The sequence below is a fragment of the Aquarana catesbeiana genome, linkage group LG05, assembly GCF_042186555.1.
Source record: "Aquarana catesbeiana isolate 2022-GZ linkage group LG05, ASM4218655v1, whole genome shotgun sequence".
NCBI lineage: Eukaryota > Metazoa > Chordata > Amphibia > Anura > Ranidae > Aquarana > Aquarana catesbeiana.
Genome location: NC_133328.1, coordinates 613206698 through 613231801, shown reverse-complemented (window position 1 = coordinate 613231801; position 25104 = coordinate 613206698). Strand labels below are relative to the sequence as shown.

General features: G+C 43.8%; 1 long non-coding RNA gene across 1 annotated transcript in view; it reads left to right on the top strand.

The window, feature by feature from the left end:
* The window catches only part of LOC141146170 (uncharacterized), a 69582-nt gene extending 55872 nt beyond the window's left edge, over positions 1–13710 (top strand). Inside the window, exons 4-5 of the long non-coding RNA XR_012244746.1 lie at positions 10198–10271; positions 13286–13710. This is a non-coding gene — a long non-coding RNA (uncharacterized lncRNA). The remainder of the gene's footprint in view (positions 1–10197; positions 10272–13285) is intronic.
* Positions 13711–25104: the final 11394 nt, after the last annotated feature.

The window sequence follows — 25104 nt, the reverse complement described above, 5'->3', positions numbered from 1 at the left end:
CAGGCATGTGGCTCAGTGGTCATACAATGATGAAAAATAGTTCCTTATGTTAGGGCTAAGGATTTAGGTTTAACCAGAAAGGTTGTGGTGGTTTTGGTTAAAAGAAACCAAAAAGCCCTCACATAAACTAGTAGGAGGCACAGAAGAGATTTCTTAAAACCCAACTCCAGCTCTTTCCTCTTTCACATGCCTCCTGCCCACCCAACCCCTATCTTTATATATGCCTTATTTTTTCAGGTGTCTCAGTCTAGTCATGTGGCATCACAGGTCCTATTTGGCCTAAATAACAGGTCCTATTCAGCTTCTTCCTCTGATGGTGGATGGGTCCTGAATGCTGCAGAGAGCAGACAATAAAGTGCCACCTCTCTGTAGCATTCCTCTGTGGATACAGGCAGGGGGACGGGTCTTTGAAGCCATGGGATCACAGGAAGTGAGTTGAATTACAAGATACAAGATACCCATTTGGCTCTGGATGATGGGAAAGTGGCTCACCCTTTTTAATTTTATTTTTGCATTATAAGCTGGCTTTGGACTCCTTATGCTAAAACAATCTCATCATTGGTTTTAACTCCTTCATTGGCTGCTGTCAAGCATTTTACCTGAATGGTATTCTTCCAAGTAGCCATCGGTAAACTTCAAAGTAACATTATTATGGATTTTTAGAGGAAACCTGTGCTGAGACAATATACGGCTGCCATTAGGGGCATTCTTCTTAAAATACTACCTTCCTGGCTGTCTCTGGCTTTTGATTCTGACCTAAAGCAAGTATGCAACTAGTAAAGTCAGAATTAATGCATAGTTAAAGACATTTTGTTTCATTTTGGATAGAGTAGGGAAAGGGTAAAACTGACATTTTCTTTTAACATGTGTCCAATGGGGAGATCTCTCTTTACTTTCTGATCTGTAGACCCAACAGGAAGCGAGAGGAAATCTGTCCAACGTGAGGGAAATGCTGTCCAGAAGCAGATGTCGTTATTGTCAGATTTCTCCTCTATTCTTGTTCTGGCGAGGAAGGTCATCAGGGCCATAAAGAAGGTAAATCTTCTGCCCTGGACAAGACATGATAGAGGAAAAGAAGCATGGTTTAACAATGCCCCTATGCTAGGTTGGCATGTACAGTTCACGTAGTAAGCTCTGTCCTGGGCACAAATAAAGGAAGGAATTATGTGACTCCCAAAAAAAGTCAATCTTTCTAATGGTGATACAGATGGCAGTTAGAAACTGACAGAGGTTCTAACCCCTCACCACTCTACCCCCTCCTCAGACTGACCATAGGTAAGTAGACATGTTGATTTCACCTCTTTACATATTATTGGGGGGGGGGGGGGGGGGCAGCAAAATATTTGCCTTGCTAAATCACATCCCAGATGGCACATATTAAGGAATGTGAGATGGCACCTGCATATCCTGAATTTTTTCCCTGCTTCTGGGTTATGTAAATAGTCAGATCCAGTACCTTTGTAATTGAATAATGATTAATGCATCAATCTCTTTGTAGTGAAAGAAGAACAATATTTCACGCTGTGAAGTTCGGACTTGGGTGATATTTTAATTGGCCTTAGCCAAGAATGCTGCTATGAGGCTCCTTGGTGGGCCTGTTACAGACAGGATAATGTCCATTTCTGCTCTGTGTAAGTTAGTATGACTGCTTCACCCATCTGTTTACATTTATGGCTAATGATGAGGGTTAAACCGTGTGATTCGGAGAGGTCAGGAGGGGCTCGACTTCCCTGAGCCCCAGAGATCCAGGCAGCAGGAATTTCTTTGAAAGGCAAGGTAATCCTGCCCAGAGGTAACAAATGTCCTGTTCCATATCCCATATCCCTAATGACGCTATGTCCTGAGGGCCGGCCGGGATAAAGCTTTCAGGTCTGTCTTAGAGGAGCCAATGTCATAATATTTGACAAGTGCTAATTTTACAGGTTATGACAGTTTGACACAAACAATTTCCTCTTATCTGATGGCTGACAGCGATGTCACCGACACGGGGACTTTACACTTCCAAAGCTACTCAGAAGATGATTTCTGGCTTTTTTTTGTAGTTAGTAGAATGAAAAGCTGATTTCGGATTGAACATCTGCCTCCCTATTTTCTGCCCAACCCTCCAACTTTTCCTGTTCATAATTTTTTTCTTGTATTTTGATTTTCTTCCTCTTTATCTCTTTCTTTCTCTCTCTACTTCTCCCTTTAGGCTGAATTCATTAAGTTATAAGTCATATTAGGCTTTAATTTCAATTGTGTGTCAGCTTTGTGGCTTTGATTGCTGAACATAACAGCGATTATGTCAAACTAAAATCATTATCGCTTATGCCGTGTACATGCGACCAGACTTTCCAGCAGGAAAGGTCCAACGGAATCATTCCGTTGGACATTCCGATCGTGTGTGGGCTTCATCTGACTTTTTATTCCTAAAATTCTGACGGACCTAGAAATAGTATATGTTTCAAATCTTTCCGACAGACTCAATTCCTATCGGGAAAACCATTCATCTGTATGCTAGTCCGACAGACCAAAAATGAGGCAAGGGCAGATATTGGCTACTGGCTATTGAACTTCTTTTTCTAGTCCCGTTGTAGGTCATCGCGTTCTAAACGATCGGACTTTGGTGTGATCATGTGTAGGCAAGTCTGTTTCAGCGGAACTCTGTCGGAACTCTGTCGGAAAGACCGTCAGAATCTACTACAGAAAGTCCGCTCGTGTGTACGCGGCATTAGCGAATTCTGACCTTTCCTCCCCACTCCTCTCCTCTATTCTCCTCTTCTTTTTTTCATTTCTTTCCTTTCCCTTTCCCCTTACCTTCGTTATACCTTCTCTCCTCTCCTCTCCTTTCCTCTCTTCCTTAACTTCATTGACCCTTCTCTTCCTGGGTTTCCTTTCCCTTTCCTTTCCTTTCCTTTTCTTTCCTTAGCCCTTAACGTCATTGACTCTTCTCTTCCTGTATTTCCTTACTCTTCTCTTTCCTTATCTTCCTTTTGCCTTTAACACCATTGTCCCTTCTCTTTCTTTATTTCCATTCCTTTGCCTTTCCTTTCCTGTTTTTCCTTTTGCCTTTAAAGTGGTTGTAAACCCAAAAAAAAAAACAAAACAAAACAAAAAAAAAACGCAAAACAATGGCATAATGAGCTAGTATGCATAGCATACTTACCTGAGATTGAAGCCCCCGCAGCGGTCTTTGATCATCTCTCCAGCGGCCGACATCGCTCCTGGAGTTACTTCCGGGTATCACGGCTCCAGCGCTGTCATTGGCTGGAGCCGCGATGACGTCACTCCCGCGGGAGCCGCCAGTAACGGCACATTCTAACTGAAGCAACGGCACGTATGTGCCGTTGCTTCAGTTTGCTTAAGTGCGCATGTGCCAATGACGTCGGCACATGCAAATACAGGGGATATCTCCTAAACCGTGCAGGTAGCTACAGGTAAGCCTAATTATAGGCTTGCCTGTAGTAAAAAGTGGTTGTAAACGGTTTACAACCACTTTAACTTCATTGCCCCTTCTCTTGTATTGTTTCTTTTCCTTTTTCTTTCCTTTTCTTCCCTTTGCTCTTAGCTCCGTTGCCCCTTCTCTTCCTATATTTCCTTTCCCTTACATAGTTACATAGTAGGTGAGCTTGAAAAAAGACACAAGTCCATCCAGTTCAACCTGTGTGTGTGCATTTATGTTAATAGTACATTGTATACCCCTGTATGTTGTGGTCGTTAAGGTACCCATCGGATAGTTTTTTGAAATTATTGATGCTCCCTGCTGATACCACTGGTTGTGCAAGAGAATTCCACATCCTTATTGCTCTGACAGTAAAGAACCCTCTGCGCAGTTTAAGGTTAAACTGCTTCTCTTCTAATTTTTGTGAATGGCCGTGTGGTTTTTTAAAAATTCCCTTTCACTAAAAAGTTTGCTCCCTATTCTAGGGTCACCAGTACAGTATTTGTACATCTATGTCATATCCCCTCTCAATCTCCTCCTCTCCAGAGAGAATACATTCAATGCTTGTCGTCTTTCCCCATAGCTGAGATCCTCCATTTCCAGCATATCCCTCCTGAGGACTGGTGCCCAGAACTCTATGGCATACTCCAGGTGCGGCTGGACCAGAGTCTTGTAGAGTGGGAGAATTACCGTTTCATCTCTGGAGTGAATCCCTTTTTTAGTGCATGCCAACATTCTGTTGGCTTTGCTTGCAGCAGCTTGGCATTGCATGCCATTGCTGAGCCTATCATCTACTAGGACCCCCAGGTCCTTTTCCATCCTAGATTCCCCCACAGGTTCCCCCCTAGCGAGTAAATTACATTTTTGGCACCCAAATGCATTACTTTACATTTTTCAACATTAAACCTCATTTGCCATGTAGTTGCCCAGCCCATTAATATGTTGAGGTCTTCTTGTAAGGTTTCCACATAAAAGTTATTGCCCTGCTTAACTTTGTATCATCCGCAAATACAGAGATAGAGCTGTTTATCTCATCCTCCAGGTCATTTATGAATAAATTAAAAAGGATTGGTCCCAGGACATAACCCTGGGGGGCCCCACCTTCCACAGCAGACCATTCTGAGTACTCCCCGTTTATCACCACCCTTTGGCCCCCTGTAGCCAGTTTTCAATCCATGGTCCATGCCAACAGACCTTAGTTTGTACAATAAACATTTATGGGGAACTGTATCAAATGCCTTTGCAAAATCCAGATACACCACGTCTACGGGCCTTCCTTTATCTAGATGGCAGCTCGCTTCTTCATAGAAGGTTAATAGATTGGTTTGGCAAGAATGATTTTTCATGAATCTATGCTGATTACTACTATGATACTGTTTTCATTACTATAATCTTGTATACAGTCCCTTATAATCCACTCCAACAGCTTGCAGACTATTGATGTTACCTTTCCTTTTATTCCCTTTGCCCTTAAAGAAGAGGTTTTGTTCTTGTTTTTTGGAGAAATTATACTTACCTAGGTGGATGCAGCATTGGTGACCTGCCACCTCTAAATCTGAGAACTGAGCGATCAAACACAGCTGAAGCAGATCGCTGAGAGGCTGAGCCGGCTGTTGGTGGATCCCCTGGTGGATCTGGGTGGATCCCCAACATATGGCCACGATCTTTCCCCAGCCTGGACTGGCTCTGTGACGTCAACCAACAGTGTGCTGCCTGCTGAAAATGGGTCACAGGAGTGCGGAACGAACTGCAGTCCTGTGATCCACAGGAGAAGTACTGCCAAATGAGTTTTGGCTGTATTGCTCCTTTAACTTCATTGTCCTTTCTCTTCCTTTGTCTACTTTCCATTCATTTTCCTTTTCTTCCCTTTGCCTTTAACTCCATTGTCCCTTCTCTTCCTTTGTTTTCTGACCTCGCCTCTCCTCCTTGTCCTTTCCCTTTTCTTTCCCTTCCCTCCCCTTCCCCTTATCTTCCATGCCCCTTTTCTTCCTTTGTTTCCTTTTCCTTCCCTTTCTTTTTCTCCCCTTTCCCCCTAACATGGTTTCTTCCCTTCATTTTTTTCCTGGTCTTTTCCCACTGTTCCTTTTCTTTTCATTTTCATTACCTTGCTTTCCCTGATTGACCCTGGTTGGCTCCTTTGCAGGGTTATGTGCACATTTGCCTCATGGAGTGTGCATAAGAAGGCACACATGCCCACTTTAATCATTGGTGCCAGACAGACTATTTATACAGTAGCTGAGCTCCTCCCTAGCTCTGTGTTAAATGGTCTTCAGCTATCTTCCTGCAGAGTTGAGCACTACCCATTATCCTGACCTGGCTCCTGTTATTGACTTGGCTTCCATCTGATCTACTTCTGGAATCTCCTTCCTGTCTACGTTGCCTCACTGTTTCCTGTTACTATCAGGCCTTTCCTGCCATGGCCTGTCCGCCAAACTTAATATCACTTTTAATCACTTGCCAACCATCCTATAGCAGTTTTACTGCTACAGGGCAGCCACTGTGCGCAGGATCACGTATATATATATATATATATATGTAGCACCCAGGAGTTTAGGCAGGGATGCTCCTTACAAATTTACTTGCCAGGAGTAGTTATACTTGTTGATTGTTAGAGATCCATTGATTTCTCCCTAAGTTTGGCCTTGTTGCACTTTTCTCTTCTACCACTAGGTGGCCGGGTACTTGGTGGTATTAGATATGAGAAGGGCAACCCATGGTCAGGTTATGGGTATATGGGGTATCTCAGCCAATAGGCAAGGGTTTTCTTGAATCCCTTGGCCTGCTGGGAGAACCTATTTATTGGGGTAGAGTCAGGTGGTCAGTGCTCTGTGCCACCTGGAAGGCTGTCTGGGTGGACATGTGCCCTGTGCCCCGAGCTGCTAGGCCGGAGATTGGGCCTATTCCGGGGGCGTCTGGCTGCTAGGCTGTGTGAGGGCCTATCCAGAAGCAAGAGAGCAGCACAGCGTTGGGATTGAGGCTTGCAGTCAAACCAGAGAACCAGTCAAGGTCAGAGGTAGAGGGGATGCTGTCACCACTAAGGGACCAACCACCTTATTATCAGGGACCACAGTGAGTAACTGAAGCAAGTACTGGCGCAGTATTCTCACCGTACAGGCACGGTGGAGAATTGGGAAACTTCAGGCAGTGATCAAGTCAGGGACCCAGCCAGCGAAGGTGATGCTTGCAGAACAGCCTTGTGTGTCAAGCCAGGGACAGAGCAGGCCAGTGGGGTGAAGCTTGAGAAGTATCAGGAGTGCCAAGCTAGGGACCCAGCAGAGAAGCGGGGGTGACTCTTCAGGAAGATACCACCGTGAAGATTGGAGGAGCTCAAGGGATTCAGTGACAGTGAATCAGTGGGTCTAGTGAGAGACCAGGAGCTCAGTGGGCTGAAGAACTACAAGGAGAAGTTGTAGTGAAGGTGAAAGGACTGTTATCCTTTGTGTTAGGAAATGTTAAAGACTGTTGCCATAGGAGACAGCATTCCTGCACGTGCAGAAGTGGCTTCTTGCTAAGGCCTTTCCCTGCACGGCTGTCCTCCTATTGAAGTCTCGGAGTCTGCCAATTGAACTTGCAACTACTCAAGGGTGTCCTGGCCCTAACCCTCTTTCCCCAAAAGTTTGTAAGAGAAATAAATATCTCTTTTGCATTCAAGATGTGTCTGGCACCCAATGACTTTATCTACCTTGCACCCACTATGCCTCACAACCTACCACATACAGAAAGATGTCAGCTATCTCTGGCCCTGGAGGTTCTCATTAGACTGAAGGAGGCCGGAGACCTTGCTACATATACAGTGGGGAGAACAAGTATTTGATACACTGCCGATTTTGCAGGTTTTCCTACTTACAAAGCATGTAGAGGTCTGTAATTTTTATCATAGGTACTCTTCAACTGTGAGAGACGGAATCTAAAACAAAAATCCAGAAAATCACATTGTATGATTTTTAAATAATTAATTTGCATTTTATTGCATTACATAAATATTTGCATCTACCAACCAGTAAGAATTCCACTCATTACCTGTATTAACTGCACCTGTTTGAACTCGTTACCTGTATAAAAGACACCTGTCCACACACTCAATCAAACAGACTCAAACCTCTCCACAATGGCCAAGACCAGAGAGCTGTGTAAGGACATCAGGGATAAAATTGTAGACCTGCACAAGGCTGGGATGGGCTCCAGGACAACAGGCAAGCAGCTTGGTGAGAAGGCAACAACTGTTGGCGCAATTATTAGAAAATGGAAGAAGTTCAAGATGACGGTCAATTTCCCTCGGTCTGGGGCTCCATGCAAGACCTCGTGGGGCATCAATGATAATGAGGAAGGTGAGGGATCAGCCCAGAACTACACGGCAGGACCTGGTCAATGACCTGAAGAGAGCTGGGACCACATTCTCAAAAAAAAAACATTAGTAACACACTACGCCGTCATGGATTAAAATCCTGCAGCGCACACAAGGTCCCCCTGCTCAAGCCAGCGCAATGACCGTCTGAATGATGGTCTAAACTCCACTCGTCGTTTTTGGAGGAAGAAGAAGGATGAGTACAACTCCAAGAACACCATCTCAAACGTGAAGCATGGAGGTGGAAACATAATTCTTTGGGGCTGCTTTTCTGCAAAGGGGATAGGACGACTGCACCGTATTGAGGGGAGGATGGATGGGGCCATGTATCGCAAGATCTTGGCCAACAACCTCCTTCCCTCAGTAAGAGCATTGAAGATGGGTCGTGGCTGGGTCTTCCAGCATGTCAAGACCTGAAACACACAGCCAGGGCAACTAAGGAGTGGCTCCGTAAGAAGCATCTCAAGTTCCTGGAGTGGCCTAGCCAGTCTCCAGACCTGAACCCAATAGAAAATCTTTGGAGGGAGCTGAAAGGCCGTATTGCTCAGCGACAGCCCCGAAACCTGAAGGATCTGAAGAAGTCTGTATGGAGGAATGGGCCAAAATCCCTGCTGCAGTGTGTGCAAACCTGGTCAAGAACTACAGGAAACGTATGATCTCTGTTATTGCAAATAAAGGTTTCTGTACCAAATATTAAGTTCTGCTTTTCTGATGTATCAAATACCTATGTCATGCAATAAAATTCAAATAAATTACTTAAAAATCATACAATGTTATTTTCTGGATTTTTGTTTTACATTCTGTCTCTCACAGTTGAAGAGTACCTATGATAAAAATTACAGACCTCTACATGTTTTGTAAGTAGGAAAACCTGCAAAATCTGCGGTGTATCAAATACTTGTTCTCCCCACTGTATATATACATGATTCTGCACTTCCAGGTAGGTAACGCAAATGCGTGCCACCGGCAGCTCGCTCACACTATGATTATGCACAGCGGGAGCCGATCAGTGGGTACCGCCGGCTCAAAGTCTGCCGATCATCAGCCACAGAGACATAACTGCAATCTACAAGGTAAACGAGGCAGATTGCCATTCTGACAGGAGGGAAGGCATGGATCCTGTGTTCCTGCAAAGCAGAGACTAGGGTCCATGGCTTCCCCTAGTAAAACCACATTCCACACAAAAACACTGGTCAGGCACACAGTTAACCCTTTGATTGCCCCTGATGTTAACCCCTTCCCAGAAAGTGTCATTAGTACAGTGACAGGTCCTCAAAAAGTGTCAAAATTGTCAGTTAGGTGTCCGGATTTCCACCTCAAAATCGCAGTCCCACTATAAGTCATTGATCTCCGCCATTACTATTTAAAAAAAAATACGATAGTTTGTACATGCTATAACTTTTGCTCAAACCTAGCAATATATGCTTGTTGGAATTTTTTTTTACCAAAAATATGTAGCAGAATACATATTGGCCTAAATTGATTAAAACATTAGATTTTTTTCCATTGTTATATTGGATATGTTAGCAGAAAGTAAAACTGTCTGGGTTTTTTTGTTAATAGCGCAAAAAATAAAAAGCACACAAGTAATAAAATACAACCAAAAGAAAGCTCTATTTCTGGGGAAAAAAAGGCTGTGTACGTGTGTATTATTTTCCAGCCTTTTCAGGTTCTAGTTACCAGATTTCACACCCTCCATTCATCACCATCAAATGCCATCAAGGAATCCTCATAGAGATTACTTCCTTACTGCTTTTCTTTTTCCTTCCTTCCTTCCTTTTTCCTTCCTGTTTAACACAAGTACTGTACCGCTCCAGAAGTCCTCACATCAAGCTGCCCACATAACACTATGAGTAAGCACTCTTTAGCGTGAAACATGTCAACAGATCCCCTGTTATTGTTGTGTTGTGATGTCTTTTATGGGCTATTGGTTATAATATAGATTTTGGAAGTGTCCTACTGGAGTGTACAGCCATCCATTTCTTCTCTTCAAGTTCCTCCCTTCCTTTCTTGCTCCCTTCCTTCCTTCCTTCCTTCCTTCCTTCCTTCCTTCCTTCCTTCCTTCCTTCCTTCCTTCCTTCCTGACTGCAGTGGCTTTTATACATCTCAGATAAAGTAAATTGACTTTCTGGCTTTAGCACAGTTGCAGCATATCAGGAGAACATTATCAATTCATGGATTGGCTCTTGTTGTTTCCCAGAGTTTTTCTTTAATACTTGTTTCCCTTCACTATTCTTACATTAAAAATAACAGTAGGAATGTTTGTGGCATAAATAGATCTTCTCTACGAGGAATTTATGTCCTGTCATTAGTGGTTGGAATTACTTAGAAACCTATGATTTCAGCGACAATAAATTGTACGGTAATTACAGTCTTCACCATCAACAAGAGAAAAAGAAAATAATGTAGGAATTCGCTTTACCCATTTTAGTTAACAACTCATGAAGTGTCTGCAGGAGAAACAAGAAATGATACCAGTTAAACAGAAAACACATGTAAAGTAAGGTCAGTGTTGTAAAACATTTTGAAACAATGTATAATTTACTGCTACTTATTGCATTCATGTTGCTGTTACTAAGTAATCAGCAGTGTAAAATTTCTGGTTTGGACATCTGTTTTATTTGCATAAGAATGAACACGATTTGTAAACTACAGAGAGTAGTGAGCAGTGGCAATTGTTCATTGGTTGACCATGTATATTAGTCCACATATTGTAATTTTTTTTTGAGACCAGGGTCTGGTATATTCTTCCAAAACATTACATGCTCCAACAGTAAAAAACAAAGTTTATACTATATGTATTGAAATGGCGAAACACTCTAAATAGGGCAAAGTGTCACTTTGGAGGGGTCGGGCTTCTCGGGTGGGGAGGTGGGATTAGGGAGCTCTGCAGAAGACCTGGTGGCTTTGTAGGTGATGGCGTTTCAGGAGAGGACTGGGAGAAACTGGAGGATGGGGTCTGAGAAGGGGTTGGGGTCTCTCCAGGAGGCAGGAGGCATAGTAGGGGCTTTGTGGGAGACTGGAAGGCACTGAGGGGGCTAGATACCCTGTGGCAGGTTTAGGGGCTCTGTAGGGAACGAGGTTTCTAAAAGGGACTGGGGGCAACCTGAGGATGGGGTCTCTGGAGGGGCTGGGGTGTCCCCAGAAGGCTGGGGGCATAGCAGGGGCTTTTTGGGAGACCGGAGGGCACTGAGGGGGCTGAAGACCCTGTGGCAGGCTGGGGGGCTCTGTAGGGAATGAGGTTTCTAAAGGGGACTGGGGACAACCTGGGGATAGGGTCTCTGGAGGGGTTGGGGTCTCTTCAGGAGGCTAGGGGCATTGAAGGGGCTTCGTGGGAGACTGAAGGGTACTGAGGGGGCTGGAGACCCTGTGGCAGGCTGGGGGGTGCTGTAGGGAATGAGGTTTCTAAAGGGGACAGAGGAGACCCCTCAAAGACTTCAACCAATACAAATCTGCCCTCCAAATATACTATTCTTTCCTCCACACTGCCAAGCAAACCTATTTTACAACTCTTATTAACACTTTCTCATCCAATCCCCGTAAACTCTTCTCTACCTTCAACGCTCTACTTTGTCCTCTACCGCCTCCACCCACTGACTTACTCACTGCCCAGGAAATCGCTAATCACTTCAACAACAAGATTGATACAATCCGTGATGAAATCTCCATTCTACAGGTATCTCCCCCAGCTAAGACCCCATGTCAACAGGTACAACTGACACTCCCCCTATTCAAATCTACTACTACAGATGAAGTTGCTAAACTCCTTTCTATCGCCCACCTAACCACCTGTCCCCTGGACCCTATTCCCTCTGACCCCATCCTACACTCTCTAACCCACATCTTCAATCTCTCCCTCACCTCTGGCATCTTCCCCGATGCTCTAAAACATGCACTGGTCACTCCCATACTCAAAAAGCCGTCCTTGGACCCCACCAATCTTAACAACCTACGCCCAATTTCCTTGCTCCCCTTTTCCTCTAAACTCCTTGAATGCCTGGTTTACAACCAACTGAGTGACCACCTCATTAAAAACAACCTTCTTGATCCCCTTCAATCTGGATTTCGCCCTCAACACTCCACAGAAACTGCTCTTTTAAAACTCACAAATGACCTACTAACTGCAAAAACCAACGGACACTATTCTGTACTCCTACTTCTGGATCTTTCAGCTGCCTTTGACACGGTTGACCACCCCCTCCTCCTCCTCAAAAAACTTTACTCCCTCGGTCTCCGTGACTGTGCTCTTCAGTGGCTCTCATCCTACCTATCCCAACGCACCTTCAGTGTCACTTACAATTCTACTTCCTCCACTCCTCTTCCCTTCTCTGTCGGGGTCCCCCAAGGTTCTGTTCTTGGACCTCTTTTATTTTCAATCTACACCTCTTCCCTGGGTCAGCTGATAGCCTCTCACGGCTTTCAATATCATTTCTATGCTGATGACACACAAATCTATCTCTCCACCCCTCAACTCACTCCATCAGTCTCCTCACGCATCACTAACTTACTAACCGACATATCTGTATGGATGTCACACCACTTCCTCAAACTCAACTTGTCCAAAACCGAGCTTATAATATTTCCTCCCCCACGTTCCTCTTCCCCCGACTTCTCTGTCAAGAGCAATGGCCCAACCATCCACCCGTTCCCACATGTCAGGGTACTAGGTGTTATCCTGGATTCTGAACTCTCCTTTCAGCCCCACATCCAATCACTTTCCAAAGCTTGCCGCCTCAACCTCCGCAACATCTCTAAACTACGTCCCTTTCTAACCAATGAAACCACAAAGCTCCTGATTCACTCCCTGGTTATCTCTCGCCTTGACTACTGCAACTCACTCCTCATTGGCTTACCTTTAAATAGACTATCCCCCCTTCAGTCCATCATGAATGCTGCTGCCAGACTCATCCACCTTACAAACCGCTCAGTGTCTGCTACTCCTCTCTGCCAATCCCTCCATTGGCTACCACTCGCCCAACGAATTAAATTCAAAATACTAACAATAAGTTACAAAGCCATCCACAACTCTGCCCCCAGCTACATCACTAACCTAGTCTCAAAATACCAACCTAATCGCCCTCTCCGTTCCTCCCAAGATCTCCTGCTCTCTAGCTCCCTCATCACCTCCTCCCATATCCGCCTCCAGGACTTCTCCCGAGCCTCGCCCATCCTCTGGAATTCCCTACCCCAATCTGTCAGACTGTCTCCAACTTTATCCACTTTTAGGCGATCCCTGAAAACTTTCCTCTTCAGAGAAGCCTATCCTGCCTCCATCTAACAACTACACTATTTTCTCCATTAGCTCATCCCCCACAGCTATTACCCTTTGTATAACTTGACCCTCCCTCCTAGATTGTAAGCTCTAATGAGCAGGGCCCTCTGATTCCTCCTGTATTGAATTGAATTGTATTGTACTTGTACTGTCTACCCTAATGTTGTAAAGCGCTGCGTAAACTGTCGGCGCTATATAGATCCTGTATAATAATAATAATAATAATAAAATACATTGCACCTTACAGATCACCCTTCAAAATCCCATATGGTACTCAGAGCCAAGGACATAGTAGGAATATCATCCCCAGGAGCTGTGGTAGTATGGTCCCGCAGCAAACAGATCGGCACAAAAAACAGTGAGCAAACACATGTGAGAAGGTCATGTCCAAACTGGGACAACAGATGGTAAGATAATAATTCCAAGACCATGCCGTAAAAGATGATAAAAAAAAGATGCAAGTATGTACATATTGATATATCAAGTGAAAGCTAAAGCCCACAAGAATGATACCAAAGACAGTACTGAGCACAGAGAAACACCAAAAGACATCCATAGGAAAAACATAGAGCCAAGTGGCACCTTGATCCTAATGCTGCGTACACACGAGCGAACTTTAGGGCAGACTTTGCCCGGCGGACTGGATTTCGTCAGACAATTCGATCGTGTGTGGGCTCCAGTGGACTTTGTTTTCTCAAAAGTTGGACAGACTTAGATTTGAAACATGTTTTAAATCAATCCGTCGAAATCGAGTCCGGTCGTTACTTGATTGTATCCATATGCCTCATTTAAAGTTCCAAACCTTCCTTTTTTGTATACGATTGTCATAGGGATGGAGGCACATGATTTTACCAAGTCATAGCATCATTTAAAGTCCCACCCATTTTTCTACTATGGGAGGTTGGGGGGGGTGCTTTGAAAGTTTAGAGGCAATGTGGGGTCTTCAGCAAGTTGGAGGACCAGGAGGAGGCATGCAAGGAGGGATGAACGACTGCTCTAAAGAATTTGCCAGCAAGCCAATTGTATCTTAGCCCACCTGTGATAAGTTATTCCTGGTGGCCCTTATCTTGCAGTAAGAGCCTATGAGAACATGCTTTGGGCTTTCAGCTCATTCTGATGATATCAGTTTGAGATACTTCTGAGATCATTCAGAATTCATCAACATGTGCGTTGGTCCTGTAGTTGACTTCCTTCTGGCCTGCATTTTACCTGCTTTTATTGGGTTTTACATTCCCTTAGACTTGTATAGGAATGCAAAACCCATTTGGAGCAAGCAAAAGCTTGTCAACATCTGAGGCCCTAAAGTAAGGATCATTATGGACACCATCCCAGTGAGCAGCAATTCTTTGGAAAGGGGCTGCTGTGGCAGGTACAAAGTTAACGGCATGACTGCCCAATCTTTAACCTACTCATTTATGTACATGAACCCTACATTTAGTACTTTGGTGGAAGTTTAACGGCACTATTTGCCGTATGTCGCCGCATCTTGCTCCTGCCTTCTCACTCCAGTCACCTCAGGCGAACAGGCCAGCTTTGCTAATTTTTCAGCTAAACTGTGCAATAAAGAATCTGGCCGCCTTTCATGTGTCGTGTAGTGCGTTTTCTGCTTCGTCTGTAGACAGCCAAAATAGGTTGTTAATAATTCATAGCGCCATTGATCATACTTCCTGAAAACCTTAATTGCTTTGCTGGCAATTTCCCAGGCTGCAGATCTCATTTGGAACATGGAAGACTTCTGCACCGAGCTTTCGCTGCAGCTGGACATTTCATGCCAGTTTACACATTAGTCAAATTAACCCCTGCCTCGTAAAATCGCTATTTAGGTGCCTGCCATATGTTGTCACCCGACCTCTGCGCTCGCTCCGAGCCAAACACTGAGTGCTATTAGGCTGCTGAACAAATTATTCTCTTTGGTGTCTGTATAACACCAGGTGGACTCATCACACTGTACAAACAGAGGGAAAATCACGGCTTACAGAAGCGATTCCAAAGAGCGAGACCCCTTGGTGCATTGATTACATGGGGTGTGGTTATTGGCAGCTTGGGGCTTTTGCAGAAAGTGAAGTGAAGGAAAAAACCTAACATTAACTATTTGTAAAAAAGTTCCCTCCTGCCTCCTACCTATCCTGCATACCTTGTGTAAACAAGATCATTCCACTTTTCTCATCTGGTCTGAACACACGATCCTGCAGCCCCAACTCCCCTGTACCAGCGAGCGGTTGCAAGTAGAGGATGGTACGCCAACAATGGCTGGGCTATGTGTGACATCACGGGTTCTGGAATTCACAGCCATTGTTGAGCGTTCTCTTACACAGAGTCGCTGGAGTTGCAGGATTATGTGTCCAGACCAGATTAAGAGGAACCAAATAAAAGAAGTTCATTTTTGGGGTTTACACACACTTTAAAAGTGTAAGTGCACATGTCACACTCACCTCTCCTGGGATACAGTGCCTGGTCTCCTCTCCAATTATTTAGGAATAAGCTTTTTCCTGATTAGCGCTCAGCATTTGAGCAACGTATCACCAATCTTCAGCTGTGCCCCCTTTCTGTACACCTTGTACCCCTATGCCTCCTGTGTCCTCCGTGGCCAGCTTCCAACCTTTGGTATACTGTGTCTCTAAGCGTGCCCAGTAATTACAAGTGTGCTTCTTGTCCTCAGGTTAGTGACACCCAGCACCAAATGCTCTCCAGTCCATCCTGCGTCATCTAGTGACACCAAATGTGCCCCATGTGAACCCCTGTTTCTGCATTTGGACTTCGGTGTCATCTAATGACTCCAGGTGCACCCCTGTGCACCCCTCTGTCTCCAAGCATGCCTCCAGTCCCCATGTAATTCAGTGACAACAAGTGTACCCCTGAGCCCCCTGCGTCTCCATGTGAGCTCCAGTGCACCCCATGTTATCCATTGACTCCAAATGCACCCATGTGTGTCCTTGTGTCTTCAAAGGTGCCCTAGTGCACCCCATGTCATCTAGTCTCCAAGTGCGCCTAAGTGCACTTAGCGTCATCTAGTGACTCCAAGTGTGCCTTTGTGCACCCCCACGTCCCCAAGTGTGCCCACAAATAATCTGTGTCATTAAGTGAATCTTTGGTTTGATTTTTTCCAAAGTGCACCTATGTGCCTTCTGTGTGCTCCTGTGCACCCCCGCAATGCCTGTGTCTCCATGCTGCCTCCATTACACTCCTGTATCAGCAAGAGAGTCCAACTCTGTGGATATGTGGTCCGTGATAATATATATAAAGGAGCCCAACTTAATCCAGTTACAAATTCACTAAAACATACCTAAATTTATTTTAAGGTCTTACCACCACCTCTCTGTGTTAGCATCCTGGTATCCCTTGCACACCAGCATTCAAACTAGGAAAGGGAGAGACAACAATGTGAGGCACCCAGGTTTTATGCACTGCAGGGTGCTGGGCCCCAAAAAAAAACTCTGGGAGTATGTTGCAGAAATTCCAGGATTATCCTATTAACTTTGTCATCATTGATCTAAAGCTGCACAACATTTCAGACAAAGTTAACTCTACATCAGGCACCCAGTACAGTACAATGAGGCAACAAAATAAAAAAATGGGATCATTAGGAATGATTTTGATGTAGTTCCAGTTGTTTTGGACTGGTATTGTGGAACTATGGAATCACACAACATTTATGGAACTACAGGCATACCCCACTTTTAAGTACAAAATGGGGTTTATTTACTAAAGCTGGAAAGTGCAAAATCAGGCTCACTTCTGCATAGAAACCAATGAGCTTCTAACCTCAGCTTGTTCAATTAAGCTTGGGTAATAAAACCTGGAAGCTCATTGGTTTCTATGTAGAAGTGAGCCTGATTTTGCACTTTCCAGCCCTAGTAAATAAACCCCATTGTGTACTTAAAAGTGGGGTATGCCTGTATAGAGTTATGGAAGTGCACAATATTTATGGAATTAAGGAACTATGGAACCACACAGCATTTATGTAACTAGGGAATTATGGAACCACACAACATTTTTGGAACTAGGGAACTATGGAACCACACAACATTTTTGGAACTATGGAACCACACAATGTTTATGGAACTAGGGAACAATGTAACCACACAACATTTATGGAAATAGGGAACTATTGAACCACACAGCATTTATGGAACTATGAAAGCACACCACATTTAGGGAACTAGGGAAATTAGGGAACAACACAACATTTGTGGAACTAGGGAACTATGGGACCACACAACATTTATGGAACTAGGTAACTATGAAAGCACACAACATTTATTAAACTAGGGAACTACAGAACCGCATAACATTTATGGAACTATGGAGCTATGAAACTGCACAACATTTCAGGTAATGTTAGCTCTTCATCAAGCGCCTATGCAATATGGTATACAATGTTGAAACTGTTGCAACAAAATAAATCCCTGGATTGCGAACATAATTCGTTCCAGGAAGCATGCTTGTAATCCAAAGCACTTGTATGTCACAGCGAATTTCCCCATAGAAATAATGGAAACTCAAATGATTCATTCCACAACCATTTATTCAAAAGTCCTTCAGTTTATATTCCATATAAAAAGATTATAGCAATGTGATGGGTTGTGTAACCATAAAATGTCCATCCACAAATGGAAGCCTCCACAAGGGGATTAGAAGCAAAATCCAGCAGGAGCTCCAGAGTATAAAAGAGAAGAGAGGCGCCTCTAAGTTTAGCAATATGGTTACATTTAATGAAGGTACAACATTTAGCAACTCACATGGTTGATGATTAAAAGAGGCACATCTAAGTATGCAGGCATCCGGGGTAAAGCTGTCCACATAGACCATCCCCCGCATCGCCAGGTCTCACCACTATCAGTCTGCAATCGTGACCTGAAAGACTACCCTGCAGTAAAGAGATCTGAAAGCGAGTAGCACAGCGTGGAAGGGACAACGTCAATGGCGGTGAGGAGGATGGTCTATGTGGACATCAACCAAGTGAGTTTCTAAATGTTGTACCCTAACCATTAACCACTTAAGGACCGAATGTTACGCCGAGTAAATTGATACCCAACATGTCATGCTTCAAATTTGCGCCCGCTCGTGGAATGGCGACAAACTTTTACCCTTAAAAATCTCCATAAGCGACATTTAAAAAATTCTACAGGATGCATATTTTGAGTTACAGAGAAGGTCTAGGGCTCGAATTATTTCTCTCACTCTAACAATCGTGGAGATACCTCACATGTGTGGTTTTCATATGCGAGCGCTGCTCACATATGCGTTCGCTTCTGCACGCGAGTTTGGTGGGACGAGGCGCGTTTAAAAACATTTTCTTTTTTTTTCTTATTTATTTTACCTTTTATTTTTGATTTTTACACTGTTCTTTAAAAAAAAAAAAAAAAAAAAAAAAAAAGGTCACTTTTATTCCTATTACAAGGAATGTAGGCATCCTCTTAAATATGAGATCTGGGGGTCAAAAAGACCCCCGATCTCATATTTACACTAAGATGCAATAAAAAAAAAATAATTTAATGTCATTTAAAAAAAAAAAAAATTAAAAAATGTCCCTTTGAGAGCATTAGGCGGAAGTGATGTTTTGACGTCGCTTCCGCCCTGCAATGATATGGAGATGGGTAGGGGCCATCTCTTCCCCTCACTCGTCTCCATGTCAGGCTAGGGAGAGGATCTGATCGCCTCCGCTGCTACGACAGCTCAACAAGCGGCAGAGAGCACCGGAGAGTGGCGGGAGGGGGGGCCCTCTCCCGCCACCGATAAAAGTGATCTTGCGGCGAATCCGCCGCAGAGACCACCTTTATCTTGAAGTGGACCGCCTAGTGAAGAAGATGATACTGGGGTTATGGTAGCTAGCTGCTCCCATAACAACGGTGTTCCTCTTCAATGTAGCGACCTAAAATGACGGCGGACAATCCATAAGTGGTTATATGTAACTGTATTGCTACACTTAGAGGCTCCTCTCTTCTCTTTTATACTCAGTTGTGACATGATGCTACTTGTATATCAAGACATCGCTTGTATATCAAGTCAAAATGTATTTAAAAATGTTGCTTGTCTTGGAAAACGCTCTAAAGCCAAGTTACTCTCAAACCAAGGTTTTACTGTACACGGGATCATCAGAAATGGCTTTGAAGTAGTTCCAGTTTTTTGGACTGGTATGATCGAACGATGCACAGGTTGGAAACACTGAACTGTCTCTGATTGCTAATAACACACGTTAACTGACCACATTGTTTCTATTGCATCTGTTGAGACATATCAGTTCTTCTACCCCACCCCATTAAACCTCCACCTTTCAGTGGCCCGTTTCTACCCAAATCCCAGGCCATTTTGATTAGCCAAAGCTGTTGGCCTTTCCCGATAATTTTGACGCTTGCCCACTTCCAAAATATTCCTATTGGCCGGTGCAGCCAGGATTGTATGGATGGCAGAGAAAGAAAAGATTGGCAAGCTTCAACACCAGCATCAGAGCTTTGTCCAATCAGAAGCGGCCAACACACGAGCGGGGAAGTTTAAGTTCCTCCGCTTTATTCCTGTTACAAGCCATAGGTCTACTTTCCCGCACAAACTTTTAAAGATCACTTTTTAAGATACATTGATGTGTTCGTTATTTGCAGCCAAATAAGCTATGGTAATCTAGTTTATCAAGAAAGCCAAGCCTCTTCGGTCATATTGTTTCTTTGTCTCTTTGTTTAAATAAAGAAAAAGGAAGGACTTGGTTGAATAAACTTGGTTGGAATTAAAGGGGTAATTCCAGGACTGGGAAATGCTTTGAAGCTGAATGTGCTAATCTCCAGCATTTTTCATTGGCTCACATGCTATAAGTCTATTATGTATGGATAAGGGCTCTATAGACGGGGCTTGGAGAAGGGTCGAAGGGTGGTCAATACTAATCAGATACACATGGCTGTAAACTTCCATATGGGTAATGTAGAAGTGTAATCCTATTGCAAATGTTATATTAAAGCACAAATTCAGTTTTATGACATTTGCTACATATTCCATATTAGCTGCATGTTCTTCATTTACTAAGCTTAACTGAATAATCTTTTTTTTTTTTCTTAATTCCTTACTTTGCTTTGTCCTTCACTTTACACTATTACATTTTGCTGGTAGCTGTGAATGATCAGTAGACACAAAGGGGTTGATTTACTAAAACGGAAGAGTGCAAAATCTGGTGCAGCTGTGCATGGCGGCTAATTGGCTTCTAACATCAGCTTCTTCAAATAACCGCTTGCCGACCAGCACACGACGATATACGTCGGCACAATGCCACGGCTGCGCAAATGGGCGTACAGGTACGTCCCCTTTAAGAAGCAGCATTGTGGGCGCGTGCCCGCCGTGTGCTCTGTGACTGTGCCCGCGGGACCTACGGACCCAATGTCCGCCGGTGTCCTGCGATCGTGTCACGGAGCGGCAGAACGGGGAGATGCCTAGTGACATGCCTAGTGACATGACAGAGAACACTGTTCCCTGTCATCAGGACCAGTGATCGCTGTCATGTCCTAAGTAGCCCCCCCCCCCCACAGTTAGAATCACTCCCTAGAACGGGGAGATGCCTATGTAAACAAGGCATTTCCACGTTTTGCCTAGTGACATGACAGGGATCTACTGCTGTCATTTCCTAGGTAGCCCCCCCCCCCCACAGTTAGAATCACTCCCTAGGACACACTTAACCCCTTGATCGCCCCCTAGTGTTTAACCCCCCCCTTCCCTGCCTGTGTCATTTATACAGTAATCAGTGCATTTTTATAGCACTGATCGCTGTATAAATGACAATGGTCCCAAAATAGTGTCAAAAGTGTCCGATGTGTCCACCATAATGTCGCAGTCACGATAAAAATCGCAGATCGCCGCCATTACTAATAGAAAAAAAAAAGAATGAAGCCATAAAACTATCCCCTATTTTGTAAATGCTATAACATTTGCACAAACCAATCAATATACGCTTATTGCGATTTTTTTTTACCAAAAATATGTAGAAGAATTCATATCGGCCTAAACTGAGAAAAAATTGCTTTTCTAATATAAAAAAGGGATATTTATTATAGCAAAAAGTACAAAATATTGTGTTTCTTTCAAAATTGTGGCTCTTTTTTTGTTTATAGCGCAAAAAATAAAAACCGCAGAGGCGATCAAATGCCACCAAAAGAAAGCTCTATTTGTGGGAAAAAAAGGACGGCAGTTTTGTTTGGGTGCAGCGTCGCAATTGTCAGTTAAAGCGACGCAGTGCCGTATCGCATTAAATTGAAAATCTTCCGGGGCTGAAGTGCTGAAGTTAAGCAATAAAAAAAAGAGTGAGGTCTTGGTTGACTCAATCAACTAAACATCCCAGGTAAGAACAATTAAAAAAATTGAAAACTAGAATTGGAAGTGGGTTTCTCCGTATCCATTTCGCATGTCAGGAGATTGTGACCGGCTCTCTATGGAGCCGGTTCACATATCTCCGCTGCGGCTCTGTTGCGAATTTGCACAGGAGTCCTGTGCGTCTTTTGGTCAGTTTCAGGTCCGAATTCAGCCAAAAATTCTGGCTGAAATCGGACCTAAAAATGGTGAATGGGGATGCACCGGACCCCCGGCTGGGAGCCGCTCTGTCCCTCAGTGTGAACCCAGCCTAAAGGTGTTGAAGCTCCTCTCAGTATAATTATCAGTACAAAATCATTAATTAAAAGAAAAATTCATTGTACAATTCTTAAAAGCTGTATAGCTGGGGTTTACATATCCCCTTTGAAAATATTAGAAACACAATGATAACACATCATCAAAAACCCAAGGCACCCCCAAAGATAGACACCCCTACTTAGGTATGTTAACAGTATAACTTTAGTGAAAAATTGAAATAGCTTCATAAATATATGTAAACATATCACACAAGGAGGGACCTCCTACCGGCGCGTTTCGCCTTTGCCGGCTTCTGTAAGGGCTTGGAGGGGTGCAATACCAGTGGGTTAGGTTAAAAAATAGATTGTAACTCAGGAGGATCTGACAAAGAGTCTCTTTCAATGTGGCCAGACACCCAATGGATCAAGACACTGCAGGCTGGATGGGCCAGGACAGTCCACCAGGGGGCCACCAAACAACACTCCAAAAATGGGGGGGGGAGAAGAAAAGAAGGCAACGTCACCCCCACTCAGGATGTATTTAAAGTACCAGCCTAGATAGTATGTGTGTATATAATTCCAATGGAAGGCAAAAGGTGGGCAGCTGCATCGGGGGTATATGGATCTGCAGACTATCCCCAATGCAGACTTCTGCTCACTCAAAAAAAACAATCCTTAGAAAAGGTTTCCTTGCATGAATCGCCTGTGGGGCTTGTGTTTGTTCAATTAAGCGTTAACAAAAAAAATTTGGCAGCTGATCGGTGTAGAGCTGCATCAGATTTTGCACTCTCCAGTTTTAGTAAATCAACCCCATAGGGGCTGGTTTATTGGCTAAAAAAAGAGCACATTCATAATGCACAACAATAGAAATAATATAAAAAAAGACAAGAACGGGAGAGCCCGGTCATGTCAAAGTCGCATGGCCGGCTTTCCTCCCATCATGGAGCTCTCACTGCTGGGATAAGTGAAGAGAGCTCTGTGGGGCATTGCAGGCTCCCCACTACGACGCTCTTTTCATAAATGGGCCACAGCATGAATTCTTTAATAGGGAGCAATCTACTCCTTTGTCATAATTGAGCCCCATAGCGTTTCAGTGGCTGTTGGAATCGCCCTCATTTAATTACAGCTACCACTCATGTCTAGCTACTTGCTGTCTGGGCAAGTTTCTCTCATACATGTTAAAATCAGCATTTTATTTGCTATGAAATGACTTTTAACCATTTAATATTTTATGTTTTCTGAAAGCAGAGGCCCTGGAGAATAAAATGGTGGTTGTTGCAATTTTTTGTGTCGCACAATATCTGCGCGGCCATTTATCAAATGCAAATTTGCAGGACAAAAAATAGACCTAAATGCATTTTAGTGCACACAAACACAATATAATACCCATTTTTTTTAGGTAAGATATAGAAGCGGATGTTGTGCTGAGTAAATTGATACCAAACATATTAAAGCGGGGTTCCACCCAAATTTTGAACATTATCTCTATGCATTCTCTTCCTTGCCTAGATGCTGACATGCTGTGTAAAAAATTTTAAATCGCCGTAATTACCTTTTTTTTTCTAATCTTCTTAGCACTTCCTGGTTTTCCTCCCATGGGAGTAGGCGTGTTTCTAGCCTCTCCCAGACCTCCCACAGTCCCCTGGGAGCTAGTCTCAGGCTTCCCAGCATGCATTGTGCAACAGCGTCATCACAACATCTCGGTGAATGCTGGGAGCACAGCATTCACCGCATCCAGGAAATACATGCTTGTGGGCTTCAAATGCCCACAATGAAGATGGAAACCGCCTTCAGTGAATTTTATAAGATATTCTTTACAACGAAATTGGACACAGACGGACTTATTACACAGAACATGTGAGTAGATAATCATGAGAAGAAAAGTTTGTGAATGAACTCCAAAAAAAAAAAACGATAGATAGGTGGACCCCCCGCTTTAAGATTTAAAATTTTGCACACCCCTGAAATGGTGACAAATGACGGTACTTAAAACAATCTTCATTGGAAACATTTTAAAAGCCTTTAAAGGTTACCAGTCTAGAGTTAAACATGAGCTCTGGCGCTAGAATTTTTGCTGTCACTCGCGGCGATACCTCACATAAGTGGTGCAATCACCATTTACATATGTGTGCAGGACCTACGCATGCATTTGCATGTGAGCATGGGAAACGGGGTGCTTTCAATTCATTGTTTTTGAATTTTATTATATTTGTTTTATTTAAAAAATGTTACACTTTCTTTATTTGTATTTTTATTCAACTTTATTGCTACCACAAAGAATGAACGGCATCCCTTGTGATAGCTTGGGAAGTGATAGGTGTTCTTTATTGAGAGATCAGGGGACTATTAGACCCCTGATGCCTCCTTTGCCCTCCAAGGAAGCTGATCAAACACAGAATGGTTGATCGGCTGCCTCTCTGGCCGGCTAAATAAAGAATTGCGGGTGACGAAATCTTCGTAAATTCTAGCTACATTAGCCACAGAGGAGAGGAAGGAATGCGAAGTGTTCAGCCAACCTGTCCGCTTGCAGAGGTCCCAGGATCCCTGATGGGATAGGAGAGTCCGGGAACGACTACAAACGGTTCGATATGTTCAGCTGTGTCTACAGGGCCACTGATGGGGGGGAAGGGGCACCAGTCCTCTTGTAGGGGGCCCGAGCACACAGGGGGGCACACACAGGGAGGGGGATTGTGATGGACGACAATTGTGTCTCTCTTCCTCCAGCAGCTGAAAGCTGGTCTCTCCCCCTCTCCCTGCTGCCATCTTTTGTCTTCTGAGAAAGAGACAGTCGTCCCTCACTAATCCCCCTCCCTGTGCCTGTCTCTCTCCTTCTGTCTCTCAGAGCTCCAAATGCCCAGCCTATTTAATTTTTTTTCATCTCTTCTTCATTTTTATTTATTAACTCAGTTTCATCTTTTAGATTTAGCAGGAATTCTGTGAGTTATGTTGTATTTGTGTCTGCTAATAATTGTATTTATTGTAATTTTATTGTATTTTTTAGCAAAATATAGCTTTAATATTTTTTTGGGGGGTGGGGGGGTGGGCCCTGTCAGGTAGTCTGTATGGGGCCCCGCAAATTCTATCAGCAGCCCTGTGTGTCTACACTATAAACCTGGCTGTGCTATGCTATAGAACTGGCTTTTGGTGACAGAGACACACTACTAGTGGACGGTAATAGGAAACGGGGCGTGCAGCAGGAAAATGCAGCATCTGACACACCCAGAAGTTTTGAAAATTGATGATCTTTGTAGCAATTCTGGTTCTGTAAGAATGCAAAGATTAACAGACAGGTACTAATAAGACATGTATTTTAAAGAGATAATACCATACAGTAAGTATACATAATGACAGTGTTACTTTAATGAAACAATTATTGAAAATTGTTTAAAAAATTTGCAAATGACCAGGTTTGGTATTCTCTAATTCATTATACCTGTGGGGTGCATGGTGCCTGCACATTATCTAAACAGGCAGGGTTCTCTACTGA